The sequence below is a fragment of the Haemaphysalis longicornis genome, unplaced genomic scaffold (genome assembly GCF_048455015.1).
Source record: "Haemaphysalis longicornis isolate Haplotype H1 unplaced genomic scaffold, Haemaphysalis longicornis Haplotype H1 scaffold_9, whole genome shotgun sequence".
NCBI lineage: Eukaryota > Metazoa > Arthropoda > Arachnida > Ixodida > Ixodidae > Haemaphysalis > Haemaphysalis longicornis.
The window spans coordinates 113,962,033-113,978,655 of record NW_027526460.1 but is presented as its reverse complement, the minus strand read 5'-3'; positions in this window follow the sequence as shown (position 1 = coordinate 113,978,655).

The window sequence follows — 16,623 nt, the reverse complement described above, 5'->3', positions numbered from 1 at the left end:
TTTCTGCCCTTCGCCATCCCGAATAACGCCCCCATAAGACATGGAGACAGGATGAGCCATCAAGACCCCTTGAAAGATCAGGCAGTTTGTGCTGCTGAGCATGAGGACAGGGGTTCGATTCCCGGGCGTGGTGACGGCTTATTTGATGGAGGCGAAAAGGAAAAACGCCCGTGTGTTCGAGTCTTCGGAGCACTTCAACAGACTCCCTAGGAGGACAAAATTAATCCGGAGCGCCCTCCACTACGGTGCGCCTCATCGCCTGCGTTGCGTCGGCGCGTTAAACCCCACAATCAATCAATCAACAATGAAGCAGCACTCGACTGAATATTTCATGGCGCCAGCAGTATACAACAGAAGGCAGTGTCTATTCTCACGGCAGCCAGGAGAATCACCCTCCTGAAATTCTCACGGAAGACCGGGGTGATTGCTATGCACGCCATATGGAGCTTCGTTTGGTTGAATATTCCGCGAAAACGCATTCTGCTGACTGCTCTAGAGGCACTGCGGTGTAGTACCTGCTTTGAGATGGGAGTTCTGTGTTTAGAATCTGGAACAGCGCAAGCTGTTGCGGTTTTGAGATTTTGACAACCTTTTGTTCATCAGGCTATATAGGTAGCGATTTTTTGTACTAGGTTTATTCTTACAATTACCCCTAGATAGACGCACACGACTTATACTAGGTTTGGTTGGATTGGGTTTGGGCTTTTTTTTGTGTAGACGGGCGTGGTCAGGTAAGGTCACGTTTGCTTCTGTTAGGTTAGTTCAAGTCAGGTTAGCCTGCCGTAAGAATAGACACTGCCTAGAAAGAGCGAGTACCAAGACCACAAAACATTGTTTGATTGTAGGGTTTAACGCGCCGACGCAACGCAGGCGATGAGGCGCTCCCTAGTGGAGGGCTCCGGATTATTTTGACCACCTCGGGATCTTTAACGTGCGCCGAAATCTCGTACACACGGGCATTTTTGCTTTTCGCCTCCATCAGAAAAGCGGCCACCGGGGCCCGGAATCGAACGTGTGAAGTGCTTCGCAGCGCAGCGCCTTAGCCACTGAGCCACTGCGACGGCTGACCACAAAAAAATAGCAGTGGCTTAGCTCGGCTATGCCAGAAAATACGTAGCGTGAGCCAAGGTTCAGCAATCCAATCCCATCCAATCCAATTGAATCCAATCCAATTTAATCCGATCCAATCCAGTCCTGTCAGTTCAGTTCAGCCCAGTCACTGCTCTTCGCGCATGCCCAGCACGGCTGTCCAGGAGCCACACGAAGCGGCTATCGAGCGGCTCCGGCTCGGCGTCAGACTTGGCTACTGCGAACGGAGGCGCACACCTGGGCACGCTCCGGCGAGAGTGCGTCTGCCGCGGCTATGACGTCACTTTTATGAAATACGCGCAGACCGGCGAATGTGCAGACCCAATTCTCTACACACCCGTGCTCCAATTGGATTGGATTTCCAATCCAATTCAATACATGCCAGTTCATACCAATACAATCCAAATCCACTAAGTCCAAATCCAATCAATCCAATCCAATCCAATGGTCCTCGCGATTGCGCAGCACGGTCCTTCAGGGTACACGCGAATCTGCTCAACCTCGGGCCGTGTAGCTTACACTACAAAAGTACTCCACTCCAAATCCTATCTATCTTGGCAGCAACACAAAGGAGGGACCCGCCGCGGTGGCTCAGTGGCTAAAGCCCGTTCTACATGGGACGAACTTCGCCTGCGAATTCGCAGTTGTGGCGCCGCCCGTGCGGCAAAATGATTTATTTTCCTATTTTCACTGCTGCGACATATTGCCGAATGCTAAGCGGCGTTCACAAGAGAAGTTCGACTCTTCCAAACATTTGGAAATTCGCCACAGCAACGAGAATAGAACGTTTTGGTGCACGAGCGGCGCCGCAGCTGCGAAGTCGCAAGCGAAATTCGCCCCATGTAGAACGGGCTTAAGGTGTTGTGCTGCTGAGCACAAGGTCGCGGGCTCGATTCCTAGCCGCGGGGGCCGCCTTTCTGATGGAGGCGAAAAGCAAAAACGCCCGTGTGTTCGAGATTTCGGCGCACGTTGAAGATCCCCAGGAGGTGAAAATTAATCCGGAGCCCTCTACTAGGGCTCGCTTCATCGCCTGCGTTGCGTCGGCGCGTTCGATCGGAAAGGGAATTAATGTTTCCGATCGACTCCGTGAACTTTCAGCTCACCTGTCCTGAGGGTGTAGTAGTGGCGGACGAAGGCTTCGTGAACACGGTGGAAGGCTTTGTGAACGCGGCGGAAGGCGGCGGCGTGTTCTAGACGTCGTGGTCTTAGGAGAATTGCTCGAATTCCCTGAGTTTCGCCAAGGAAAGCGCGGGCTTGCGTGGGACCTGGGAGACGTGGCGTCGGCAGTGCAAGAAGCTGCTCGTTCTTCCGAACGGACGACGACGACGATGATGATGATGATGATGATGCCCTCAAAGGTTTTGGGGCGTACCCACAAGGGGGGATCGGCCAGGGCTGAATCGGTTGTTGAAATACGTGAGCACCTCAAAATACTAATTTATTTCCGGAACGAGGCCGTAAAAGAAAACTTCGTAATGAATAACACCCCAATTAGTACCCTTCAGCAATCGAAACGACCTGAAGCAGAAGAAAAATCTTGAATGCAATTACATTTATATCGCTTTTTGCATAGCCCAAATTTGTTATGCTTATAGATAATATAAGTGGAATCGATAAAGTCAACCCCAAACGCTCAATTGGGTCCTTCAAAAGCAGCTGTCTAGCTCCTGAGAAGCGGCGATAGTCGAGAAAACAATGTTCGATCGTTTCAGGGACCTGGCACCGCACAGATAGTTCCGCAGGTGAAACGCCAGATCTGAACAGATCAAGCATTGGAATTCTACTGCGCAGCTCGGTCAAGATCACTTCTCACTGTCGAGAACCACAAAAAATGAACATTCCATCCGAACTTTAAATGTCCATGAACTTCTAATGATGGAAGTGAATCTGAACGAGAAGTGTCTAAATGCCAGTATCGTCTTAATCTCGAAGATGCAAAAAGAGACAGATTAGGTATGCCGAATTGAACGGAATGTTCAATCAGCTAAATGTTCGGATCAGATCAGCTAAATGTTCGGCTAGCTCATTGCCCCTGATGTCTGTATGCCAGGGACCCAAGACAAACGTACCACCTTCACGTGCCTTGGAACAAAAAACAATAGTGTGCGGTACAATGGAGAGTTAGAAGAGTGATATCGATTTAAGTGATATCGAATGGGATAATATGATGATTTCTGATACATGCTGCGGTACTTTGCATAGAGCGAAAGCTATTGCTAAAAAATGTGGTTGTCCACTCTTCCATGGGAACTAGCGTCACTAAATATAGTATTTGAGACTATCGGCTTTCTCTTTCTTTTCTCCCATTGTTTTGTGCCGCCAGGATTTTCTTTGGTAGGTCGGTACCACGTGATATTTGTGTATATATGGGCGCAGCCATTTTGTTTCTGGGAGCCCCTCTCTCTCTCTCGCTCTCTCTCTCTCTGCTGCGCGGACGCTAGAGCGGCGGGTCACACTCTGCCCGTGACAACCGGCGGCGGTTCCCTTGGGAGAGATGGCAACAGTGCAAGCCACAAACAAAATGGCCCCCAGACACTTCCGGGTGCACGAAGTGGCGGTACTCTTAAGGCACATTCCCACTGGCGATTCGCCTCGTCGCGCGACGAAAAGCGACGTCGCAATGCGACGAGCCGGTCGTCGCTTTTGGTCGCTTTGCGACGGCGGAGTAGATCGCTCTCGGTCCGAATTCCCCCGTCGCGCGACGGCCCCGCAAAACCGGTAAGCCAATCATGGCCGCGGAGTAGGCTGACGTAGCCGGAAACGAAACGTTTCTTTACATCCGGTATGCAAACGCTGCGGGGACGAGCCGCCGCCACTGGTCGGCGACTTTGGCTAGTTTTGGTTTCCAAAATTGTGGCGATCCTAGCGGCACGGTGCTGCGGCGTGGCCCTTCCCTTTCCCTCGGCGTTTCTTTCTTTCCACACCGTCAACGCTTCCGTGCCTCCTCACGCATGCGCAACAGCTCACCGGCGCCAATATTTTTTTTTCTTTCTCGCGGGCCACTTCGATGCGTGCCTGAGCGAGCCGGCATGCGAAGGGTTGCGCGGGTTGCCTAAACGCCTCCACGGGCTGAAAGTTTCGCTGCATTATAAAATACATTCGAATGTATTCTAAATATGGGGCAGCGGAGGAAGGAGCGTTACCACTCCTGCGCAGCTCTGTGGTGCAGCAACACAGGGCGGTAAAGTTCGGCCAAGTTTCTCGCCTTCTCCAAAGACGACAGGTAAGCAAATTAGCTTTGTACAAGTTATAGTGAATTCCTTAAAAGCCAACCGATTGCACTCTTCGGTTTTCAAATTAATTCGCGCATGTAACGTGAAGTTAATGAGACATGTCACTCGTCTTGGAGTGGAAACTAATGTGCAAATATATCCCAGCTGTGCAACTACGCAAAGTTTTGGTAGAAGTAAACGCGTCTTTGGCACGCACACTCTTGCTCGCCAGATCAATTTGTGGTGGCATTGCCGTCTTTTGATTGCCTTAGTAACTGCTGGAATGTCGATTCAGTATACTTATCAAGGTATTTTTTGTTTCGTGCAGCAGGTATGACTCTAGGTTTGGGCCCCAAGTCGAGGACGGTTTGCGACTTCATTGGACGTTTCCTCCGGTGACTCTCCTCAATCCATCTAATGTCATCACGACGCACCTGCTCACAAAGAAGGCAAGCTCAACTGTACGCGCTTCTTGCCTTTCACGGCGTACCTACTACCACAGCGATTGGTGGCATGGAGGCGCTGCGCCCTAAGCATTTTTTTCCTCCGCCGTCTTGCTCCAAAACGTATATTTGCGGCGAAACTACGGCCAAGCGTTGCTTCAGTGCTCCGAAAAACCCGACGTAACACCGCGGTGTTCAATGCAAGTCGATTTTCACATAAAGCAGTGGAAGGCCGAACCGAAATACATGCGTTGTCTGCAGCCGCCATTGCAAGCGTTTCGCTCATTAAAAAATAAATAGATAAAACCAAGTAGCATTGCCCGCTTTGCTGTTCAATCTAAACTGCGCGCCCGCGCCTTTTCATCTTATCGCGAGTGGGTTTGCTGTTCCATAGTTCTGAAGTTAGAATGGTCATGCCGTATCGGCCAGGATGAGATAAGAGGCACTGCCCGAGCTAGAGGGTAGTTGTAACAACCTGGTCGATATCTGCGGCTTACAATACAGGAAAGCTTTTATTTCTGGGTGTCTTCTCCCACCCACCTTCCCTCCCACCCGCGGTAAGCAGACTGTTCATTCACGCGCCATTAAAAGAAAAGATGGGTGCGTTCGATTTGTGTTCTGTGTTCTACGACGTGCACATGGTTGCGCATTGTTTTTTGCGTAGATATAATCCAGCCATGAGTGTCTACAGTGCGGTCATTGTGTTGCAACAGTTTTTTATGGCTGCATTTTGTTGGTGTGAACATGATTTCTCGGAAGTGTATGCAGGTTAATGGGCTGTTCAACGCTTTATTTCAGAGTTTGCGTTAACTCACCCGAAAAGCAGGGCTTGAAGCATACGTGTGCGTGCTTTCGTTTAACATATAAGTTCCCAATTATTGTGTCTCTGAACTGAAACGAATTTTTTTTAATGTCTAAGGAACATTCCTGTCTCGAGGTGAGCCAAAGAAATAAGTATGCACTGAGTGGAACTTTCAAGTTCTTTTCTTCTCCCGCCGAGGTGTGCGCGAGAAAAAAAATCTGTGTAGGGACTAAAACTTTCGGAGTTCTTCCTTCGTAATCAAGTATTGTGTACCTAAATGTGTATTCAGGGCTGTAACTTTTGCGCAACTTTAGACGGAGACAGATACAAAAAGGGACACGAAGACCTATATCTGTCTCCGTCTAAAGTTGCGCAAAAGTTACAGCCATGAATTCAGAATACCAACTAGCCCGCCTAACCGTGTTATTGTAAATGTGTATGTGGCACGTTTTTTTCCTATTGTACAATATTGTATGACTAAATTTGCATCTGTCATATTTTTGCTTAGTCCAATACTGTGTACAAAAAATGTATGTGAAATACATGATTGTAGTACATGTGTTTTCATGACTTCGAATCAAAGACGTCCTCATATGAATTTTGAATAAACGCAAAGCAAAAAGAATCTTTGTGTAACACTCCAATTAATATCGCCACAAAGACAACAATTCGACAACAGAAAACATACTATCACCTACATGTTTTCTTTGTTCAATTATTAAACACGTTACTTCAACCATAAACGACTGGCAGCGGCCATTTCGAGTCATCGCCGCCGCTCGTCCAACTTTCGCGCCTAGTGCCATTGCCGAGCGGCCCATGAGGCAGCGACCGGCGGCAGGCGCGAAAGTTGGGCCAGCGTCGGTTTCAGGGGCCGGCGCGCGGCTGGCTGCCGCGGGAAAAATGACGTCAGCAGCGTCCGCGACGTCACCAACCTCCTTTCTCCCCTCGCCACTCGTTGCCATGACGATAAGTGCAACGTTTTTCAGACGCCACGTACTACTAGGGGAGGATTTGGCGCTGTTGTTGCGAATTAAGCGGGACCACGGTGGATGCTAGAGAGGCCGCCCCGTGCCGCCGCCGCCACCGCCGCTGGCTCGCTCGGCCAGGCGCTTGGCTCGCTATCGCTGTACCCGCCGGGTCGGGCCGGCAAGCAACTTCCCGAGTGCATCGGTTCTTTGGTCAGTGGCTTCAGCGTACGCGTGCACTAATCAACGAATAGCGTGGAACTCATCAGTGTGGAGATGCATGTATGGATTGTAAAAGCAAGTAATCAAGAGCTAGGTGGACAGCGATACGGTAGGTTGACTTGCAGCCTCTTCGTTCTATCGGCGACTGGTAAACACGCGTAGAGTTCGGAGGCGTCAGAACTTTGCGCCTGTTAAAAGAAGCGACATTTTTGGGGGCCGTGATGCGGGTGTTGGGGCGTGAAAGCAAGCTTGTGCATTTCTTCGTGCAATAATATGCTGAAAAGAGCCTTCTTGAGTTTGTTATTTTCTGCTCCTCCCGCAACCCGCAAATGCTTTGGGCATTGCTCCAGGTTAGTAGCATGTGTTTTAGTTTGATTTCTATCTGCTTATGTCGCGTAACATAATGCATTATTTTTGACTGCGAATGGTTGACGCACCAACGAGGAACGAGGTCTTACATGTCGGGAAGCAGCTACGCTGAACGCAGTCGCATCATCGCTCATCGCAAGTGCGAACACCACCTCGAGGCCTCATCGCGCGACGCGCGCCGTCACGCGACGAGGCAAATCGCCATTGGGAATGTGCCTTTAAGCATAGCTTATTTAGTGACACTAATAGGAACCCGTAAAACACGAAAGCGAAATGTGCCTTCGCAGGAGCAGTTGAATGTTTATTCTGCATCGATATGAATTTGCAGGTCGCTATTTATATTTCCTTGGTATGGCACCGTTAGACGCATCAACGTTAAACAGTGGGTTGCACGCGTAGGCGCATTGCGTAAATCCGACTGGAACCGCCGGCGCCCGTAAACCGCCCGTGCAAACGAAACCGAACAGTTTGTCAGCTAACCGTTTCCTGAACACATGGTCCGCTGCAGCTATAGGAGCAGCGGACCGCGTCACGAGCGCGACATCTGCAAGTCGGCTTCCCCGCAGCTTACGCTGCGCATCCGCCGTACACTTAGGCGATGGCATCAAGGTGCCAACTGTCGGCGCTCTAGCGTCATGATGCACTGCTTGCTTCGCGTCTCCTTGAAAGGAAGGCTATAAGGCGCGTTTGTTGTCCTATTCTCGCGTCTCTTCATTGCGCAGTCGGCAGCACGTTTCGTACCTCCCGTAGCGGCGAAATAGTTCGTGGCTCTAATCCCGGCGCCGCCGCGTCAATCGAAGTTTTAGATGCGGAGCATCTTATAGTCTGGGCATGTCCCGCGTCGGCGTCCGCACTCACACTGAGCATGCGCAACTCTCCTTCCGTTTCTCCCACAGCTGCGGGTTACTCCCGCCACTTCTTCTCTCGTACCAGCTGCGTGCACTTCGCTTTCGCTTCTCCCGCGTTCTCACTTCTGCTTTCGCGGCGCATGCTCGGCGCTTGCGCATATCTTTTCCTCTCGTCTCCTCTCCTTCAACCTTGAATGTAAATCGGTTAGCGCGCTGCGCGCGTTCAGTTCAGCGCTTGCTGCTGTTGACTCCACTTCACTCCGTTCTTCCGATGAAGTGTGATGGAAGCAACAGTCCCGTCAGCTAGCGGGTTGCCGCAAGCAAGCGTCAGTACCACTCCACAAACTGCTCCGCATCTACTCAGCGTTCCCTTCGGGAAGATGGGGCTAATTTTTTTTCTGGTGACATCATTTCCGCGACGGATATGGGGTCAGTTAGATCTTAGTGGACTCCGGCATAAAACACTTACGTGTTAAAATTCTGCCATAAAAATGGGTGTGTAGTGCGGGATTCGTAGCGAATAACTCCAAACTGGAGATTGGGAAAAAAATACCAATCCAAGCTTTCTCGGAACTTTGAGATGTATCCGTATAAATTGCAGAAGAAGCAAAGTACTTGGATAAATATTCATTTAAAAGAGCGTGGGAGAAGTTTTGTAGCCGAAGGGAAGCGGCTTTGAAAGAAAAAACTCAGTTTCTCCCTCAATAGGGGATACCGGAATAAATTGATATAACTTAACAGAAATACAATCCAGGCAATCGAGGCATCTTTATCCGAATAGCACATGGGCGAAATGCGTTTAGGCCACGGGGATATAAAAAAATAAACTCGGATGACACGTAAATACAGGCTTGGCAGCTCCAGGGGGGCTTTGTACATGCGGAGGTAAGTTTCAACCGACAGGAAGAGAAAGCGAACCCTGAGTCCAGGAACGCGTACTTCTAAGTACAAAACCCGGTTCGAGACGAATCGGGGGAGGCTCAGGCAAAAGCGAAGAATGCGCCTCTGTAACAGGTATAACGGTCGCAGTTTGTGGATAGGGCAACTGCAAAACAAGACGCAGCCCAAATAACTGGCCGGAAGAAAAATCGGTACAACAGCAAAAGTGTGTCCCGGCGCATTCCTGCTCGTTTCCCGCACAGCCTTTTCATGCGGTCAAATGCTCTCTCTGCTTTCGTCACTGGTGCGTTATTATGTGTACCCCAATCAAGCGCAGTAGTGTATGAATACCAAGATACTTCAGCGAATCCACCTGCGGAATGACTTGATTTTTGTAAGCGAGATAAATTGAAACTGCCCTGAAACCGGGAGGACAAGTAGAGCACTCTTCGACACATTTGACGCTAAAGGAATGCTGTCAAGCCATGTCTCCAACAGAGAGACAAACAGGCCTGCAAATGTTCATATAACGAATGAATGTTCACTGCGGCCGCAAAGAACGCTAAATCATCCGCATAAACGTAGGTTGTTAAATCTGGGAGTAGAGAATGTCACTCGTAAGGATGTTGGAAAGTAAATGTGTTGAAACCGATCCTCGATCCTTGAGGCACACCTCTAGTTTGTGGAAATATGCCTGAAAATAGCCTTCCGTCGTAGAAAAAAATTCCCGATCGGCCAAAAACTCCCTAATCCAAACAAAAAGGTATGCAGACAGCTTTATGCGGGGTAGTTTGTTAAATAGGATACTATGCTCGACACTGCCATAAGCTTTTGCTGCATGTCACTAATGCCGACACCATTTTTCCTTTTTGTGCTAAGCGGATATTCGCCTCTAAGTCCCCATGACATTCCATATAGGACATCATGGCCTAAAACCAATCTGAGCAGGTCTAATTACTTGCCGGTCTTGTACGAAAAAAGTCATCCATTTAAAAACTGTTCACTCTATAAATTTTACCATGTTGGAGGTCAGAGCAATCGGCCCTAAGTTGTGTAAATCGAAACCCTGACCTAGTTTTTTTTTTTTTTTGGAGCAAAATTATCTTGGTCACTTTCCAGTTGAGTGGAATCCAACAAAACTTGAGGGATGAATTTAGTGCATTAAATAAAACCGGTTCGAATCCCTCAGCCTAAAAATTTAATAACACCAATAGAAACGCCATTAAGCAGCGGCGCCCAGATCGCGTGATGCACAGGCCTCCGTCATATCAAAAGATGAGACTGGCATAGAATTAACCATTTCTGTGGGATTGATAATGCGCTAGTTAGTACAACGACAAGAAAGCCGAACTGCAAGCCCTCTAGCAGAGCACTCAAGAATCGGGGCCTCTGCAGCAGGAGCCAAGACCTCTGATGACTGTAACTGCTTGATGGATTCGCGCGTTGCCTACGTGATAACGTCCGCCACGTCTTCCTGTTCTTTAGGCGTTCTTGAGATGTTAGCCCAATAAGAATTCCAGTCTATGATGCAGAGTAAATAAAGAGCGAAAACGAAATTTATTATTTAGTGATACTTGATTCCAGTGTTGCGGAATGGGCGTCCCCATTCCATTCCAATTCCATTCCGGGGAATGGCAATTTGCCTAAATTCCATTCCTTTCAATTCCGCGGAATGACAAAACTTCCCCATTCCCACTCCGGGAATTGCCGGGCACTTCAATTCCATTCCTCTAATTCCTCAACGTAGGAAAGTCACGTTGGTAGTTTTATCGGGTTATTATAAAGTGGAGGACGATGTTATCTTCAACTGGCTTGAAACCCCTTTCTCTCATTGCGCGTACTCGCGCTCGTGTTTTCTTTTTAGGTGCCGAATTAGACAAAACTCCGACTGCAGCATGTACCGTTTTGAAACAGAGCTTGCAGCGTGCAACTTGTTTGTTTTCTTCGGGGGTAATATCAAAAAACTGTTTCCAATGTGCCATGTTGGTGGACTACTGCGTCCGTGAGCCGCTGGGCGCAGGAGCCAATGTGCGACTACTGTGCGGTTTGAAAGCGGTTTTTATTTGCCATAAAAAGATAGGAAGAATAGGGGGGTGTAGCACAGAAAGTCAAGGGGGGAGCATCGCCCAGCTCTTATATACGATTGTGCTCCTAAATGAACCTTTGGGCTTTTGTAGTCGTCCACATGCGCCAGCGCGGAGGCATTGCCAACAAGATCCCCCCCCCCCCCCTTTTTGTGACGCCTCATTTTCGCTGAAAAGACTTCGGAAGGTAACGGGCCTCAAGAAGAAATGTACTGGTACCGTGTCATCCGGCCAGCACCACCAATCTTGGTAACCGGCCCTAAAAGAGACTAGCACTGGTTCTAATCTTGTACACGGCCAGTGCATGTGTGTGCGCGTGTGTGCATTGAACTTCTAAGGATCGGCGACGCGGCACCTTTTTGTGAAAGCCTAAGTGGCTCATGTCCCTGGCGGACAGGAGGGGAGAGCGGTCACTTACGGCCTCAGAGGAATTAAAGAAACCGACGAGGGGGCCAATCGAAGGGGGAAACAGCCCGTTCGTCGAAAGGCCTTTCGTCATAGGTCATTTCGTAATAGGCCGAATTACGAAAATTGTGCTAAAGGGACATGCAGAGGAAGGAAGACAAACAATGCGCAGTTGTGAGTTGCACATTGTCTTCCTTCCTCTCTATGCCCATTTAGTGCAATTTTTGTAATTCGTAATGCACCAACTAGCCCAACAGCACATTTTACATTTCGTAAAAGGCCGTCCGTTTGGTGACATAGGATCATTAGTCATAGGCCAGTTTGTCTGGTAAGAAAGTTCGTCACAGGTGCACGAAATGAATGTCCACGTGTTCTTTTTTTTTGTAACGCATTTGGCTCTCCGTAAAGTAGGCAGGACGGTTTGACTCTAAAGAGAGAAGCCAAGCAGTTCTTTTTTTTTTTTTTTTTTGGGGGGGGGGGGGTGTACATCTGGAAAACCAGCAAAAATGCAAGCCAGAGTGGGCAAGTAGGGAGACGTGTTTGGAGAAGAATATACATACGAGTTTAACAACTCTAGACAGGAAAGTGAGACAGGGACGTAGCCAAACAAAGTTCTTTGAAAAGGGGCCACAAAGGAACCGCGTCCCCGTTTTCACTGTTTCGGCCGGCATGGGCACCCCCCAAGGGAACAGCCGACTCGTGATAGAACAACTTTTCGAAGAGGCATCTGGTTCTAGGTGATCCCGTACTGGGGAAGGTGGTAGCACCGACCTTCTTGTTTTTGGAAATTTTGTCTGGAAGTTTTGTCCATCTGGAAACTTCGTCCGCGAATCGCCGCGCCTGAGCTGGGAGGCGCAGCCGAGGCCGCAGTTTCTATTACATGGGCTCTCCTGTTTCGGCTGAATTCCCGAACCAATATTTTAGGCCTTCGTCGACGCTGCTTCGGGCAAAGGCGTCCGAGTGTCTAGACAGAAAGGATAGTGTTGCAAAAGGTCCTGGGGGAGGAGGGGGGAGCGCGAGGTGAGATGTCGCGTAAGCTGTTATGCGAAAGCTCGCGGCGAACACACGCATCGCGCCAGCGTCTCGCTGTCGGCGAGGTGTGATGCGAGTTGCCAAAGGTTCCAGAAGCAAAAAAGAAAATTGAAGTGTGGGGAGACAGCTCGCGGCCGGGGCGAAGATGCCGCCAAGGCAAATAATTTACAAGGTGCAGTTGGTGGGAGAGGGGGGATACCGCCGCCATGGTTCCCCACGACGGACACCAACGGCTTAGAGCCGCGGTTATTACGCGGAGAATCGCGACGAACTCCGTAGCAGCGCTGTCTGAGGACAGAATGGACCTTCTACCAGTAGCGATCTGCGCATGCACGGGCTGCCGTTCCGCTATTCTTGGCAGGCGCCTCGGGCAAAATAAACAAAAGGGCGCCCCTCAGTTCTCTGATTAGGGAGCGGCTATACGGTCTAGTGATGCTCGTTTTCTTTTTTTCCTCTTTCGACACCTCGTGGTGGGTTCGTACGTGCCCACAATAATGGCTTTCTACGAAAAGTCGCAAGGACGTTTGAGGCTGACCACTCTGCCAGCACATGGCTGTCAGTGAGGGGGTAACCAAAATGAAAAAAGAAAAACAGAAAGGGGTGCTTCGAACACTGAAGATTAGTCACGAGAACATGCGCCTGCTACCGTGACATTCATGTGAAAGGTACGGGTGACGGGTCAGTGCGGGGGGGACTGCAGGACCAGGATATTTTATGCCCAAATTCTCCGAATGGCAAACTTTTTCGGGGGCGTGCCTTACTGCCATTTTTAGTTCGCCGTGGCCGCCGCTAGAGGGACCGGTACTGGAAAAATGTCCATTGTAGTGGGCTCGCAGCTTATAAATATACCGTGAGTGTAATCAGCCAACCCATTTTAACAGTACAGCGTTATTGTTAAATTCAATGCTCTGGCTTACTAAGTTTGAACTTGGGCTAGTGGGCTCTTTTGCTTATTTTTGCTTTTTTTGGAACAACAACGCATGGAAGAAAAGCGGTTTATTTTTGGCAAAATACGTGTAATTCCATTCCCATTCCATTCCAAGCAAAATGATCTTAATTCCATTCCCATTCCATTCCTACAAGTATTACCACCATTCCATTCCCATTCCATTCCGGGGTGGCGAAAATGTGGAATGATTCCGGAGTCATTCCAATTCCGGAGTGGTAATTCCGCAACACTGCTTGATTCTAATATTTTTACATCTTCAAGGCCAAACAACTCAACTGTCGTTACGTTTTCTGGCTGCATTTTCTCTCATCGAAAAAATGCGACACCAATCCACACTGTGGGAGCTTTTGGACGGCGTTGGTGTCGGCCCTGTTTTGCTGCAACAAAGTAACTCTGCGTGCCATGTTTACATCGTTGTGATGGTAATGTAACTCGCAGTAGATAAAAACTCACATCGGTGGAAGTGCTGGTACATGTACGAAACTAAAAATATTCATCATTAGCGACCAATCCATCGAGGGTATGTCATTAACCCTTTTTAAGACTAAGTGTGGGTTGTCCTAGGGTTAAGCGTAATAATGGGCCAACCAAGGTCTACACATTGCATACCAACTTACGGGTACGTGACAAGCAACGATAAACGATAATACGTAAATCTACGAGCACTCAATACTGCCGTTGAATCCGAAATCTTTACGTTAAGCCTAATGTCAGGTTTTCTCTCAACCTGCTGCGCCGCGAGTACAAATTCAAACAGAAGTTATGGGAAACCTAAGCGTTTTCTTACGGTGCTGAAACCCGTGATCGACGCCTGTCTTTGATTTGTAAAAACATATGCGAGCGTGGGAGTGTCCGCGTGGATGCCAACTTGATACAGAATGAGCTATTATCCATTCGCCATTGGCAAATATCCCTCATGGTTATGTAGAATTGAGAGCTGATTTTTTGCCGTCGCAGCCAAGTCATCAAGAATCGAATTGGCCGTAAATTTGCCAAGATGGCTGTCATTGTAAAGGGATTTTCCACCCCAGCCGTAGGCGGTTAATGTTGACTTGACAACCAAGCGACATTCTGTTCCCACATACGTACGAGACCGGCACATTCGGTGATATGGTGGACGTTTATTATACGCGGTCATTGTCTGTGCACTCTTCCTTAAACGAACCTACTCGAAAAGGTTCTACGCCAATTTGATTACAGAAATGACGCGTATAAATGATGCGAGGGATCGTTTCGAAAATTAAAAATGCAGAACATAGTTAAACCTGATGAGGCTTAAAGTCAGGCCACAGCAAATCCAACAATGTTTCGCATTTTCAATGGGGCAGCTGCAAGGAGGCCCTCCTATAGCAGTTTCCCAAGTCAGAGAGTTTCCTACTATGTCGGGTACAAGTTAAGAACGGAAATAGCTCATGTGGTGTGTCACTGTCGCCCGGTCGTGAGTCGGGAGTGAGAAAACGGAGAGGAGGGTCTTTCGAAGGTGGAGATGCGGATTCTCGCCATCCTGATGTGCTAGATTGGGGCTACACAGCCGCCAAACACAAGCACAGACACCGGAACAATTCGGCATGTGAGCTTAGTGATTCCCATTTATACGGATTTATACTAGTTAGTTTAACAAGTCTGAGAATTGCGAGAAAGCTGAGGGACCTCTTATAATTGCTATTTATCAGAATAAGTTGCTTCTTTTTGCCTTTTGCAATACCTCCTAAAACACAACCGAATTGGTAGCTTTTCGCTAGCAGTCAGATGTGTGTACGTTGTCTCTACATTTTGTTTCCCCGCGCTGCAAACCAATCCTTAGCGGATCTTTGCCGTACGACCACTTAATTCCGTCGGGTCCGGGTTACCCGGGAGGGGCGGTCGAACAAGTTAATCAAGCCTTGCGAAGGAAGCGCGCAATGGACGTGAAGCTACGCCAAGACAGACCCAAAACAACCGTCGCTAAAGCTGACTACAAAGCCGACGCAATCGTACCCGCCGTCCCACCCGCCAGCGTGCAGGGAACGCTGGGTAATAGCGCGCGTTCGCCGCGCCATCTACACTGTGCTTATGAGGGCAAACCGCCCTCCCCCTCTTCAACCGCGTTAGGAGTTTCTTGTCCCACACGCCGCGAAGGAACCGTTGGCTGGTAGAGGTAGAAAGCTTTGATTTAAAAGCAAAGTAGTGGGCGACGACAAAATATACACGGCGTACTTTTACCCAACAAGAAAATGGAATGCTGCCCGCTCAAACCATGCGGGCAGGGGAGGAAGACGTAGTTGAAGCTGTCACGTGAGAAAAGCGCGAACCATTCGCGTAGAAGAACGAGCAGTTCCTGGTGCTGCAGACGTTGCGTTTCCCAGGTCGGACACCATCCAGTGCTTTCCTCGAGAATAAATGCTGACCGAGGAGCCAGATATAGAGCCAGGTATGGAGTCATACGGGAGGCCATCTTTGGAGCCAGATGCGGCGCCTTCCGTCGTGCGGCCATCCCCACTACCGGTGAGCTCAATGCGGCTGACGCCGAGAGGAAGCGGGATTTTCGCTGCTGCCTTCCCTTGCGTTATATCGCGAAGGAGAGATGTTGAGTAATTTTGTGGCATTGCCCTCATTCTCTCCATACTTTTTTCCGCTTCCGTTGTTGAGTGCCACCATATTACTGTAATTGCGCAATCAATAGAAGTTAGGCATCGTGTAATCCTGATTTCCCGATATGGTTGTTTTGGTTCTCCGCCATCAAGGAGCTGCTGCCTTTGCTATCTGCGCCATTGTAGCTATGGCTGCCCCAAATCACCAGATCAGAAAGAGACGCCACGCTCCAGTTCAGAGCCACCACAGACTAACTTTTACGGCAGCGTCTATTCAGCAGGTAGACGGCGGAAATGACGCAGAAAATTCGTCCACGCAGTCGCCTCGCATTGGGTTATGCAACCACGGAACATTTCCCTGAAAGAAAAAAAAACCTTTTGCAGATCCCCAGCACTGAAATGAGTGAGGGCCAGACGTAAACTAACGCGGCCTAATGCAACATCAGATAACGTAACCGACTTGGCGTAACCTAAAGTAACCAACGTATGTTAACCTAAACATACCCAACCCAATATAACCGAACCTACCTTAGCCCAACGACTCAATCCTGTACAAGTCCTGTGCGTGGATTTCGGGGTAACTGTAGGAATAACCTGACTGCCTCCTAATTTGTTTGTACAATCCCGATAATAAATACTGAAGTAACCGACTTGAACGTGCGAAGTGTGTAATCACGCCACACAATCAATAACTCCTTAAGGAGCGTGATGATGTCTGTTACTTGCATTTACGTCTAAGGGTAGGCCACGA